At 40.2% G+C, this 14477-nt stretch overlaps 1 pseudogene; it reads right to left on the reverse strand.

Moving 5' to 3' along the window:
• Positions 1 to 13954: 13954 nt before the first annotated feature.
• Positions 13955 to 14276, reverse strand: LOC131488589 (high mobility group protein HMG-I/HMG-Y-like; annotated as a pseudogene).
• Positions 14277 to 14477: the final 201 nt, after the last annotated feature.

The raw sequence follows: 14477 nt of genomic DNA on the forward strand, positions 1-14477 counted from the left end.
CAAATTCTTGCTCTATTTTCCTCACCACATACAAGCTCCATCTCCATTCTTTCTTACTTCCTGGAGAGTTCCTCCACCAGATTGCCTTCTTTCCTTCCTAAATCAGTTTGCCCTGAGGTCATTCACCTGGAGCTTCTTTCTAGCTACACACTGACTTTTCTTCTCTTCGATTTTGGCTGCACTCTCCCAGCTGAACTGGGCCCAGCCTGTATACCTTTCTCCCCCCTGAGGTGATATATAAACTTTCGGAAAAATCACACACCTTTGAAATCTTATGTCAAAACAATATGGTGCCCTTTAACCTGAGCTGAGACTTCTACATCACTCCATAATTCCTTTCAGTTTTAAATTGTCACCATTCCAGGTTTTTTTTTGCTCAGTTTTTTTTAAAATATGAAATTTATTGTCAAATTGGTTTCCATACAACACCCAGTGCTCATCCCAACAGGTACCCTCAATACCCATCTCCCACCCCCCACCAAACCTCAGTTTGTTCTCAGTTTTTAAGAGTCTTTTATGTTTTGGCTTCCTCCCTCTATAACCTTTTTTTTTTCTTCCCCTCCCCCATGGTCTTCTGTGAAGTTTCTCAGGATCCACATAAGAGTGAAACCATATGGTATCTGTCTTTCTCTGTATGGCTTATTTCACTTAGCATAACACTCTCCAGTTCTGTCCACGTTGCTACAAAGGGCCATATTTCATTCTTTCTCATTGCCAAGTAGTATTCCATTGTGTATATAAACCACAATTTCTTTATTCATTCATCAGTTGATGGACAGTTAGGTTCTTTCCATAATTTGACTATTGTAAAGTGCTGCTATAAACATTGGGGTACAAGTGCCCCTAAGCATCAGCACTCCTGTATCCGTTGGGTAAATTCCTAGCAGTGCTACTGCTGGGTCATAGGGTAGATCTATTTTTAATTTTTTGAGGAACCTCCACACTGTTTTCCAGAGTGGCTGCACCAGTTTGCATTCCCACCAACAGTGCAAGAGGGTTCCCGCTTCTCCACATCCTCGCCAGCATCTATAGTCTCCTGATTTGTTCATTTTAGCCACTCTGACTGGCGTGAGGTGCTATCTGAGTGTGGTTTTGATTTTATTTCCCTAATGAGGAGCGACATTGAGTGTCTTTTCATGTGCCTGTTGGCCATCCAGATGTCTTCTTTAGAGAAGTGTCTATTCATGTTTTCAGCCCATTTCTTCACTGGATTATTTGTTTTTCAGGTGTGGAGATTGGTGAGCCCTTTATAGATTTTGGATACTACGCCTTTGTCCAATATGTCATTTGCAAATATCTTTTCCCATTCCGTTGGTTGCCTTTTAGTTTTGTTGATTGTTTCCTTTGCAGTGCATAAGCTTTTTATCTTGATGAGGTCCCAGTAGTTCATTTTTGCTTTTAATTCCCTTGCCTTTGGGGATGTGTCAAGTAAGAAATTGCTACAGCTGAGGTCAGAGAGGTTTTTTCCTGCTTTCTCCTTTAGGGTTTTGATGGTTTCCTGTCTCACATTCAAGTACTTTATCCATTTTGAATTTGTTTTTGTGAATGGTGTGAGAAACTGGTCTAGTTTTATTCTTCTGCATGTTGCTGTCCAGTTCTCCCAGCGCCATTTGTGAGAGAGACTGTCTTCTTTCCATTGGATATTCTTTCCTGCTTTGTCAAAGATTAGTTGGCCATACTTTTGTGTGTCTAATTCTGGGGTTTCTATTCTATTCCATTGGTCTATGTGTCTGTTTTTGTGCCAATACCATCCTGTCTTGATGATGACAGCTTTGTCATCATCTTCTAGCCAAGCTCCTCAAAAATAAAAGGTAGATGACCCAAATAGATAAAATCATGAATGAAAATGGAATTATTACAACCAATCCCTCAGAAATACAAGCAATTATTAGGGAATACTATGAAAAGTATATGCCAACAAATTGGACAACCTGGAAGAAATGGACAAATTCCTAAGCACCCACACACCTCCAAGCTTTAGTAGAGGCTAAAGTCTGGGATTGTGATGCCTCCTGCTTTGGTCTTCTTCTTCAAAATTACTTTGGCTATTTGGGGTCTTTTGTGGTTCCATACAAATTTTAGGATTGTTTGTTCTAGCTTCGAGAAGAATGCTGATGCAATTTTGATTGGGATTGTATTGAATGTGTAGATAGCTTTGGGTAGTATTGACATTTTGACAATATTCATTCTTCCAACCCATGAGCACGGAATGTTTTTCCATTTCTTTATATCTTCTTCAGCTTCCTTCATAAGCTTTCTATAGTTTTCAGCATACAGATCTTTTACATCTTTGGTTAGATTTATTCCTAGGTATTTTATGCTTCTTGGTGCAGTTGTGAATGGGATCAGTTTCTTTATTTGTCTTTCTGTTGCTTCATTATTAGTGTATAAGAATGCAACTGATTTCTGTACATTGATTTTGTCTCCTGCGACTTTGCTGAATTCATGTATCAGTTCTAGCAGACTTTTGGTGGAGTCTGTCGGATTTTCCATGTATAATATCATTTCATCTGCAAAAAGTGAAAGCTTGACTTCATCTTTGCCAATTTTGATGCCTTTGATTTCCTTTTGTTGTCTGATTGCTGATGCTAGCACTTCCAACACTGTGTTAAACAACAGTGGTGAGAGTGGAAATCTCTGTAGTGTTCCTCATCTTAGGGGGAAAGCTCTCAGTTTTTCCCCGTTGAGGATGATATTAGCTCTGGGCTTTTCATAAGTGGCTTTTATGGTGTTTAAGTATATTCCTTCTATCCCTACTTTCTTGAGGGTTTTTATTAAGAAGGAATGCTGAATTTTGTCAAATGCTTTTTCTACATTGATTGACAGGATCATATGTTATTTTCTTTTCTTTTATTAATGTGATGTATCACATTGATTGATTTGCAAATGTTGAACCAGCCCTGCATCCCAGGAATGAATCCCACTTGATCATGGTGAATAATTCTTTTTACATGCTGTTGAATTCAATTTGCTAGTATCTTATTGAGAATTTTTGCATCCATATTCATCAGGGATATTGGCCTGTAGTTCTCTTTTTTTACTGGGTCTCTGTCTGGTTTAGGAATCAAAGTCATGCTGGCTTCATAGAATGAGTCTGGAAGTTTTCCTTCCCTTTCTATTTCTTGGAATAGCTTGAGAAGGATAGGTGTTATCTCTGCTTTAAACGTCTGGTAGAACTCCCCAGGGAAGCCATCTGGTCCTGGACTCTTATTTGTTGGGAGATTTTTGATAACTGATTCAATTTCTTTGCTGGTTATGGGTCTGTTCAAGTTTTCTATTTCTTCCTGTTTGAGTTTTGGAGGTGTGTGGGTGCTTAGGAATTTGTCCATTTCTTCCAGGTTGTCCAATTTGTTGGCATATACTTTTCATAGTATTCCCTAATAATTGCTTGTATTTCTGAGGGATTGGTTGTAATAATTCCATTTTCATTCATGATTTTATCTATTTGGGTCATCTACCTTTTATTTTTGAGGAGCTTGGCTAGAAGTTTATCAATTTTGTTTATTTTTTCAAAAAACCAAGTCTTGGTTTCGTTGATTGGCTCTACAGTTTTTTTTAAGATTCTCTATTGTTTATTTATGCTCTGATATTTATTATTTCTCTTCTTCTGCTGGGTTTGGGGTGTCTTTGCTATTCTGCTTCTATTTCCTTTAGATGTGCTGTTAGATTTTGTATTTGGGATTTTTCTTGTTTCTTGAGATAGGCCTGGATTGCAATGTGTTTTCCTCTCAGGACTGCCTTCGCTGCATCCCAAAGCGTTTGGATTGTTGTATTTTCATTTTCATTTGTTTCCATATATTTTTTAACTTCTTCTCTAATTGCCTGGTTGACCCATTCATTCTTTAGTAGGGTGTTCTTTAACCTCCATGCTTTTGGAAGTTTTCCAGACTTTTTCCTCTGGTTCATTTCAATTTTCATAGCATTGTGGTCTGAAAATGTGCATTGTATGATCTCAATTCTTGTATACTTATGAAGGGCTGTTTTGTGACCCAGTATGTGATCTATCTTGGAGAATGTTCTGTGTGTACTGGAGAAGAAAGTATATTCTGTTGCTTTGGGATGCAGAGTTCTAAATATATGTGTCAATTCCATCTGATCCAATGTATCATTTAGGGCCCTTGTTTCTTTATTGATCCTGTGTCTAGATGATCTATCCATTGTTGTAAGGGTGGTATTAAAGTCCCCTGCAATTACCACATTCTTATCAATAAGATTGCTTATGTTTGTGATTAATTGTTTTATATATTTGGGGGCTTCCATATTCGGTGCATAGACGTTTATAATTGTTAGCTCTTCCTGATGGATAGACCCTGTAATTATTATATAATTCCCTTCTTCATCTCTTGTTACAGCCTTTAATTTAAAGTGTAGTTTGTCTTATCTAAGTATGGCTACTCCAGCTTTCTTTGGGCTTCCAGTAGCATGATAGATAGTTCTCCATCCCCTCACTTTCAATCTGAAGGTGTCCTCAGGTCTAAAATGAGTCTCCTGTAGTTAACAAATAGATGGGTCTTGTTTTTTTATCCATTCTGATACCCTATGTCTTTTGGTTGGAGCATTTAGTCCATTTACATTCAGTGTTATTATAGAAAGATATGGGTTTGGAGTCATTGTGATATCTGTAGGTTTCATGCTTGTAGTGATGTCTCTGGTACTTTGTGGTCCTTCAACATTTCATTCACAGAATTGCCCTTAGGATCTCTTTTAGGGCTGATTTAGTGGTGATGAATTCCTTCAGTTTTTGTTTGTCTGGGAACACCTTTATCTCTCCTTCTATTCTGAATGACAGACTTGCTGGATAACGGATTCTCGACTGCGTATTTTTTCTGTTTATCACATTGAAGATTTCCTGCCATTCCTTTCTTGCCTGCCAAGTTTCAGTAGAGAGATCTGTCTCTAGTCTTATCAGTCTCCCTTTATATGTTAGAGCCTGTTTATCCCTAGCTGCTTTCAGAATTTTCTCTTTATCCTTGTATTTTGCCAGTTTCACTATGATATGTCATGCAGGAGATCGATTCAAGTTACATCTAAAGGGAGTTCTCTCTGCCTCTTGGATTTCAATGTCTTTTTCCTTCCCCAGTTCAGGGAAGTTCTCAGCTATGATTTGTTGAAGTACACCTTCAGCCCCTTTTTCTCTCTCTTTCTCCTCTGGAATCCCTATTATACGGATATTGTTGTGTGTCATTGCGTCACTTAGTTCTCTAATTTTCCTCTCATACTCCTGGATTTTTTAATCTCTCCTTTTGTCAGCTTCGTCTTTTTCCATAATTTTATCTTCTAATTCACCTGTTCTCTCCTCTGCCTCTTCAATCCAAGCTGTGGTCGCCTCTATTTTATTTTGCACCTCATTTATAGCATTTTTTAGCTCCTCCTGTTTCTTAGTCCCTTGATCTCTGTAGCAATAGATACTCTGCTGTCCTCTATACTTTTTTCAAGCCCAGCGATTAATTTCATGACTATTACTTTAAATTCATGTTCTGTTATATTGCTTAAATTGTTTTTGACCAATTCGTTAGCTGTTGCTACTTCCTGGAGTTTCTTTTGAGGAGAATTCTTCCGTTTCGTCATTTTGGATAGTCCCTGGAGTTGCGCGGAACTGCAGGGCTCTTCCTCTGTGCTGTCTGGAGTAACTTGTGTTGGTGGCCGGGTCCACAGTCAGACCTGATGTCTGCTCCCAGCCCACTGCTGGGGCCACAGTCAGACTGGTATGTACCTTATCTTCCCCTCTCCCAGGGGCAGGACTCACTGTGGAATGGTGTGGCCCCTGTCTGGGCTACTTGCACACTGCCAGGCTTGTGGTGCTGCTTTGATGGGATCTGGTGTATTAGCTGGGGTGGATCTACAAGGTGCACAGGGGCGGGAGGGGTAGGCTTAGCTCGCTTTCCTGTGGGTAGTCCCCCGCGGGAGGGACCCTGCAGCACCAGGAGGGAGAGGCAGACCTGTCAGAGGAATGGATCCACAGAAGCACAGCATTGGGTGTTTGTGCGGTGTAAGCAAGTTCGGTGACGAGAATTGATTCCCTTTGGGATTTCAGCTGGGGGATGGGAGAGGGAGATGGTTCTGGCCAGCACCTTTTTTCCCCCTTCTGTGCTGAGCTCTGTCTTCCGGGGCTCAACACCTCTTTCTCTTGGTGTCCTCTTGCTCTCCTGCTCTCTGAGCAGAGGTGTTGACTCTTAACACTCCAGATGTTAAGTCCTGCCAGGTGTCAGAACTCACGGAGTCCAGCCCCTCTGCTTTTGCAAGCCAGACTCGGGGGTTCTGCCTTGCTGGGCAGGCCGCCCCTCCGCCGCCCGGCTCCCTCCCACTAGTCCGTGTAGCGCGCACTGCCTCTCCACCCTTCCTACCCTCTTCTGTGGGCCTCTTGTCTACGCTTGGCTCTGGAGAGCCTGTTCCCCTAGTCTTCTGGCGGTTTTCTGGGTTATTTAGGCAGATGTGGGTGGAATCTAAGTGATCAGCAGGACGCAGTGAGCCCAGTGTCCTCCTACGCCACCATCTTCCTCCCATCTCCATCACCATTCCAGTTTTATTGCTAAGCAAAGTAAGTCAGAGAAAGACAAACATATATATGATTTCACTCATATGTGGAATTTAAGAAACAAAACAGACGGACATGGGGAAGGGAAGGCAAAATCAAGTAAAAACAGAGAGGAAAGCACACCATAAGAGACTCTTTTAAAAATTTTTTAAAAATGTTTTAAATTTATTTTTGAAGGAGAGAGAGAGACAGAGAATGAGTGGGGGAGGAACAGAGAGAGAGGGAGACACAGAATTCGAAGCAGGCTCCAGGCTTTGTTCTGTCAGCCCAGAGCCTTACGTGGGACTCGAACTCACGAACTGTGAGATCATGACTTGAGCCGAAGTCAGATGCTCAACTGAGTGAGCCACCCAGGCACCCCTTTTTTTAAAAAAATTTTTTTAATGTTTTTTAATTTATTTTTGAAGGAGAGAGAGCACACCGTAAGAGACTCTTAAATACAGAGAAGAAACTGAGGATTGCTGGAGGGAAGTGGGGTGGGGGGATGGACTAAATGGGTGATGGGTATTAAGGAGGGTTCTTGTTGGGCTGAGCACTGGGTGTTATATGTAAGTGACAAATCACTGGGTTCTACTCCTGAAGTCAATATGTCACTTTTGTTAAGTAACTTGAATCTAATTTAATAAATATTAAAAAATTATATGGGGGAAGAAATGAAAAAAAAATAGTCACCATTCTTCTCAAGCTCTTCACCCAGACTGCCATCTCTGCTGCTGGCCGCTAATTTGACATTGCTCCTTTCACACAGGAAATGTAGACTCTCAGGTGTGCCTTCTCTAAGGTTCTTGCCCAACCCATCTGCTCTCTTACCCACTTCCACTCCAACATCCACATCATGCCAGGGAGACCATTAATGGCACTTAGTGCTTCATGTCAGCCCCCTCTCCACCCTCTAACCACTTCCTTGTTGGCTGCCCATCACTTATGGAAAAAATGTCTCAATGGCATAGCATGGAACCCAAGATTCTTTAAGATGTTTTTCATTATTTATTTAGTTTTTTTTTAAAGTTTTTATTTGAATTCCAGTTAACATAGTGTCGTATTAGTTTCAGGTGTACAATATAGTGATTCAACTATTCATACATTACCCTGTGCTCATCATGACAAGTGCTCTCCTTAATCCCCATCACTTATTTAACCCATTCCCTCACCCACTGTTGCCTCTGGTAACCATCAGTTTGTTCTCTATAGCTAAGAGTCTGTTTCTTGATTTGTCCCTCCCTCCCTCTCTCTCTTTTTGTGCCTTGCTTGTATGTTTTACTTATAAAAAGCAAATATAAAATTCCACACATGAGTGAAATTGTATGGTATTTATCTTTCTCTGACTTACTTTTCTTAGCATTATACTCTCTAGTTCCTTCTTTGTTGTTGCAAACAGCAAGATTTCATTCTTTTTATGGCTGAGTAATATTCCAATATATATATATATATATATATATATATATATATATATATATATATGTATACACACACACATACACACACACACATACATATATATATATATACATATATATATATATATATATATGTATGTATCTCACATCTTTATCCCCTCATCAATCAGTGAACAGTTGGCCTGCTTCCATATCTTGGCTATTGTAAATAATGCTGCTATAAATAAGGGTGCATGTATCCCTTTGAATTAGTGTTTTATATTCTTTGGGTAAATACCCAGTAATATGACTGCTGGATCATAGGGTAGTTCTATTTTTAACTTTTTGAAGAATCTCCATACTGTTTTCCATACTGGCTGCACCAGTTTGCATTCCCACCAACAGTGCAAGAGGGTTCTTTCTCTACACATCCTTGCCAAAACTTGTTGTTTCTTGTGTTGTTGATTTTAGCCATTATGACAGGTGTGAGGTAATATCTCATTATAGTTTTGATTTGTATTTCCCTGATGATAAGTGATGATAAACATTTTTTCATGTGTCTGTTGGAGAAATATCTTCTTTGTAGAAATGTCTATTTATATTTTCTGTCCATATTTTTAATTGTTTTTTTTTTCGAGTATTGAGATTTATAAATTCTTTATATATTTTGGATACTAGCCCTTTATCTGATATGTCATTTGCAAATATCTTCTCCCATTCTGTAGGCTGCCTTTTAGTTTTGTTGATTGTTTCCTTTGCTGTGCAGAAGTTTTTATTTTGATGAAGTCCCAAGAGTTTATTTTTGCTTTGTTTTCCTTGCCTCAGGAGACATATCTGGATAAAATTACTATGGCGGATGTCAGAGAAATTACTGCCTATGCTCTCGTCTAAGATTTTTATGGCTTCAGGTCTCACATTTAGGTCTTTAATCCATTTTTAACTTATTTTTGTGTATAGTATAAGAAAGTGGTCCAGTTTCATTCTCTTGCATGTAGCTTACCAGTTTTCCCAACACTATTTGTTGAAGACTGTCTTATTCCCATTGGATACCCTTTCCTGCTTTCTCAAAGATTAATTGGCTAGGGGCGCCTGGGTGGCTCAGTCGGTTGAGCGGCCGACTTCGGCTCAGGTCACGATCTCACGGTCCGTGAGTTCAAGCCCCGCGTCGGGCTCTGGGCTGATGGCTCAGAGCCTGGAGCCTGCTTCCGATTCTGTGTCTCCCTCTCTCTCTGACCCTCCCCCTTTCATGCTCTGTCTCTCTCTGTCTCAAAAATAAATAAATGTTTAAAAAAAATTTAAAAAAAAAGATTAATTGGCTATATAGTTGTGGGTTCTGGGTTTTCTATTCTATTCCATTGATCTGTGTGTCTATTTTTGTGCAGGTACCATACTGCTTTGATTACTAGAGCTTTGTAATATAACTTGAAGCCTGGAATTGTGATGCCTCTAGCTTTTCTTTTCTTTTTTAAGATTACCTTGGCTATTCAGGGTCTTCTGTGGTTGCATACAAATTTCAGAATTGTCCTATATCTGTGAAAAATGCTATTGGTATTTTGATAGGGATTTCATTAAGTGTGTAGATTGCTTTGGGCAGTATAGACATTAAAAAAAAATTTAATGTTTATTTTTGAGAGAGAGAGAGAGAGAGAGAGAGAGAGTGAGCGGGGGAAGGGTAGAGAGAGAGGGAGACAGAATCCAAAGCAGGCTCCAGGCTCCAAGCTGTCAGCATGATGTAGGACTCAAATCCATGCATGGTGAGATCATGACCTGAGCTGAAGTTTGATGCTTAACTGACTGAGCCATCCAGGTGCCCTGGGAAATATAGACATTTTAACAATATTTGTTCTTCTAATCCATGAGCATGGGATGTCTTTCCATTTCTTTGTGTCATCTTCAGTTTCTTTGGTGAATGTTTTATAGTTTTCAGAGTGTAGATCTTTCACCCTTTAGTTAGGTTTATTCCTAGGTATCTCATTATTTTGGGTATAATTATAAATGGGATTCTTTTCTTAAAATATCTCTTTCTGCCACTTCATTATTGGTGTATAGAAATGCAACATATTTCTGTGATTGATTTTGTATTTTGCAACCTTACCCAATTCGTTTTTCAGTTCTTGCAGTTTTTTTTGGTGGACTCTTTCAGGTGTTCTGTATAGAGTATCATCTCTTGTAGAACTACTTGTAGTGTCATCTACAAGTAGTGAACATTTTACTTCTTTATTGATTTGTATGCCTTTTATTTCTTTTTGCTTTCTGATTGCTGTGGCTAGGACTTCTAGTACTATGTTTAATAGATTGGACATTCTTGCCTTGTTCCCAACAGGGGAAAAGTTCTCAGTTTTTCCCTATTGAGGATGATGTTAGCTGTGGGATTTTCATATATGGCCTTTATTATGTTGGCTCATGTCCTCTCTAAGCCTACTTTGTTGAGGATTTTTATCATGAATGGATATTGCACTTTGTCAGGTGCTTCCTCCGTATCTGTTGAAATGATCATATGGTTCTTATCCTTTCTCTTATTGATACGGTGTATCACATTGATTTGTGAATATTGAACCACTCTTGCAACACAGGAATAAATACCACTTGATCATGGTGAATGATGTTTTAAATGTATTGTTGAATTAGGTTTGCCCAGTATTTAAATTTTTTTTTAATGTTTATTTATTTTTGAGAGAAAGAGAGACAGAGCACGAGTTGGGGAGAAACAGAGAGGGAGAGGGAGACAGAATCTGAAGCAGACTTCAGGCTCTGAACTGTCAGCACAGAGCCCAACGTGGGGGTCAAACGCATTCACTGTGAGATCATGACCTGAACCAAAGTCAGACGCTTAACCAACTGAGCCATGTAAGCGCCTCAGTTTGCCAGTATTTTGTTGAAGATTTTTGCATCTATGTTCATCAGAGATGTTGGCCTGTCGTTCTCTTTTTCAGTGGAGTCTTTGGTATCAGAGTAATGCTGGCCTCATAGATTAAATTTGGAAGTGTTCCTTCTTCTTCTATTTTTTGGAAAATTTTGAGAAGAATAAGCATTAACTCTTTACATGTTTGGTAGAATTCACCTGTGAAGTCATCTGGTCCTGGACTTTTGTTTGTTGGGAGGTTTTTGATTACTGATTCAAGTTTTTTACTGGTTATTGGTCTGTTCTTATTTTCTGTTTCTTCCTGTTTCCATTTGTTCATTGTTTTTCTAGGTTGTGCAATTTGTTGACATATAGCTTTTCATAATATTCTCATAATTGTTTGTATTTCTGTGATGTTGGTTGTTATTTCTCCTCTCTCCCTTGTGATTTTATTTATTTTAGTCTTTTCTCTTTTTTTCTTGATAAATTTGGCCAGAGGTTTATCAAATCTATTGATTTTTTTTTCAAAGAACCAGCTTCTGGTTTCATTGATCTGTTTTATTTATTTTTTTTTTTTTAGTTTGTATATCATTTATTTTCACTTTACCCTTATTATTTTCTTACTTCTGCTGGGTTTAGGTTTTGTTTTTATTTTTCTAGCTCCTTTAGGTGTAAGGTTAGGTTGTTTATTTGCGATTTTTTTTGCTTCTTGAAGTAGACCTATATTGCTATAAACTTCTGTCTTAGGACCACTTTTGCTACATCCGAAAGGTTTTGGACCATCATGTTTTCATTTTCACTTCTTTCCATGTACTTTTGAACTTTTTTATTTCCTGGTTGACCCATTCATTGTTTAGTAGCATGTTATTTAACCTGTATATATTTGTGCTCTTTCCAGAATTTTTCTTGTGGTTGACTTCTAGTTTCATAGTACTGTGGTCAAAAAGTATGCATGGTATGACTTTGATCTTAAATTTATTGAGGCTTGTTTTTTGGGCTAATATGTGATCTCTTCTTGGGAATGTTCTATGTTCACTTAAAAAAATGTGTACTCTTCTGTTTTAGGATGGAGTGTTCTGAATATATATGTTTAATTCATCTGTTCCTGTGTGTCACTTAAAGCCATTTTTTCCTTGTTGATGTTCTGTTTACATGATCTGTCCGTTGATGTTTGGGGTATTAAAGTCCCCTACTATTACTGTAATATTATCAATTAGTTACTTTGTTTTTTGTTATTAACTGGTTTATGTATTTGAGTGTTCCCATTCTGGGTGCATAAATATTTATAATTGTTCTATCTTCTTGTAGGATTGTCCCTTTATTATCATATAGCATCATCCTTTGTCTCTTATAGTCTTTGTTTTAAAGTCCATTTTGTCCAATATAAGTATTGCTACTCTGTTTTTCTTTGTCATCCATTTGAATGAAAGATATTTCTTCATCCCCTCACTGTCAATCTGGACATGTCTTTAGGTCTAAAATGAGTCTCTTATAGGCAGCATATAGATGGGTCTTGTTTTTTTAATCCATTCTGTCACCCTATGTCTTTTTATTAGAGCATTTAGTCCATTTATATTCAAAGTAATTATTGATATATATGTATTTGTTGTCATTTTATTAGTTGTTTTATGGTTGTTTCTGAAGATCTTCTCTGATCCTTGTCTTTCTCTCTTTCATGGTTTGCTGATTTTCTTTACTGATATATTCTTTCACTTTCTTTATTCTTTCTCTTTATTCTTTACGTGTTTATTAGTGGTTTTTGATTTGTGATTACCATTAGGCTTGTATATAATGTCTTCTGCATATAGAGTTTATGTTAAGTTAATGGTCATTTAAGTTTGAACTCACTCTTTTTTTTCTGGAAAAGGATATTTTTAAATTCATATAACTGCAGATAGGGAAATCAGATTAGAGAGGAGGGTCCAGACTGGGACAAATAATGACTACTCTCCCCCCCCCCCCCGCCCCAGCAGAACAGGGGAGGAGGTGTCCCCTATACCTCAACAGTCAATACAGGCCCCCTATCACTCTTCTGCAGCATCCTAGGGGCAGGGTGCCACCCTCCCTGGGCCTGGAGTGGTTGGTGACACAGTCTGCTTTGCCCCAGGCCCCTTCTCCTAAGAGCATCTTGAAGAAGAGGAATGTGGGCAGAATGGGAGAAGGCAATGAGGAGGAACATTTGATGCTGGTCATAGCAACAATGACTGACATCCAAAAATGGAAACATTGAACAAAAACAGTGCAACATTCCAAAGGTAGTTTGTGAACAGAGGAAAAATGGAAGCAAAACCATCAGGGGTAGGGAGGAGCAGAAGGGGGGGTGGGCAAGGCTAGTTCTTTGTTTTTAGTGTTCCATGTGAGGAAATAGGAAACTGAGGCCTGGGGTGGAAACGGATGGGTTTGAACAGTGGCTTAACCCCACTGTAGGTGGCTGCCACAAGGAACATGGGTCTCCTGGACTTCACCTGGAGAAAGGATGACTGCATTTCATCACTGCAGTAGATTTCAGGGTGGGAGTGAGGTGCACTGGATCCCATTTAGAGAGGGTAAAGGGCTCAATCCCTTCCTGCCTTTTCTTCCTATGCCCCAAAGGGGGCTGTCCAACCTAGAGGAAGGACTAGGGAAGGTGGGGAGAAAAGTGGATGTGAGCTGCACCTCGTGAAGTAAAGGCTGGTTGGGGACATCTTGGCACTGAGCACCCCTCTACATTGTCCATACCAGCTTCTGCCAGTGCTATGGAGTGGCACATATTACAATGAGATGGGGCTGGGCCCCTTTTAAGGCCAGGGGAGCTGTCCCAGGCTCCTTAGTGGGAAGCTAGAGGGAAGAATGGGGAAGCAGAAGGGACGCCCCCCCCCCCACCCCCCAGCCAAGAGCCCAGTCAGCAATGTCTGCATCACTGAGCATGGGGACACAGCAGAGGCAGGGTGAGGCAAGGTGCAAAGTCAGCTTCGTCTGGCAGGGCAAATGTGTGCATGGGTGAGAGGGGTTGCTAGAAACCGAGACCAAAAGAAACGGCTCCTCACTCAGCTCTGGGGCTCTGCAGCAGCTAATGTGCTGTGTAGTATGGTGGTGAGAACACAGGTGGGTGGCAGTGATGGGTAGGTTTGGGAGAGGGGTGGGGGCAATGGAAGTGGAGTGGAGCTGTCCAGTCCCAGAAGGAAACTGCTTCTTGGTGATGGAGCAGGTGGTATGGTGTAGTTACTGCTTTTCCTATGAGGACTCCCAGGAAATGCCCTCTTCTTCCACCTTCTCCAGTTTCTTTGGCTCTGCCCCTTGATTTCCTCCTGGGAGTTGTAGTTTTCTGCATCTTGACAGCACCCTTGTTGTTTTTCCCCTTTGGTTGGCCCTGAGGTTGCTTAGGTGCTGACACCTCACTGGGTTCCTTCTGACTAGCTACCAGCACCGACCCAGGACTCATTGGAGGCTACTTGCCCAGTCTGCCCCACCCCTGCTTCTCAGTACCATTCTTATCCTGCTTGAAGGCCAAGGGCTGGCTGGACTTTGAGTTCAACTCCTTCATCTTCCCTTCTCTCCAGAACAGGTAAGGGAGCAGTGGCTGGGATGCATGAGCTTCACTGCCAGCCTATGTACATTCTCCAGACTGCTAGGAGTGATGGTGCTGGGCACTGAGGAACTGGCCTGGCTCACTGCGGCTGCCACCAGTAGCAAATGCAGATGCCTTCTGGGGGCTGTGCCAGCACCAGATACAGCTCAGGCTTGG

This window comes from Neofelis nebulosa, chromosome 10, assembly GCF_028018385.1.
Source record: "Neofelis nebulosa isolate mNeoNeb1 chromosome 10, mNeoNeb1.pri, whole genome shotgun sequence".
Classification (NCBI taxonomy): domain Eukaryota; kingdom Metazoa; phylum Chordata; class Mammalia; order Carnivora; family Felidae; genus Neofelis; species Neofelis nebulosa.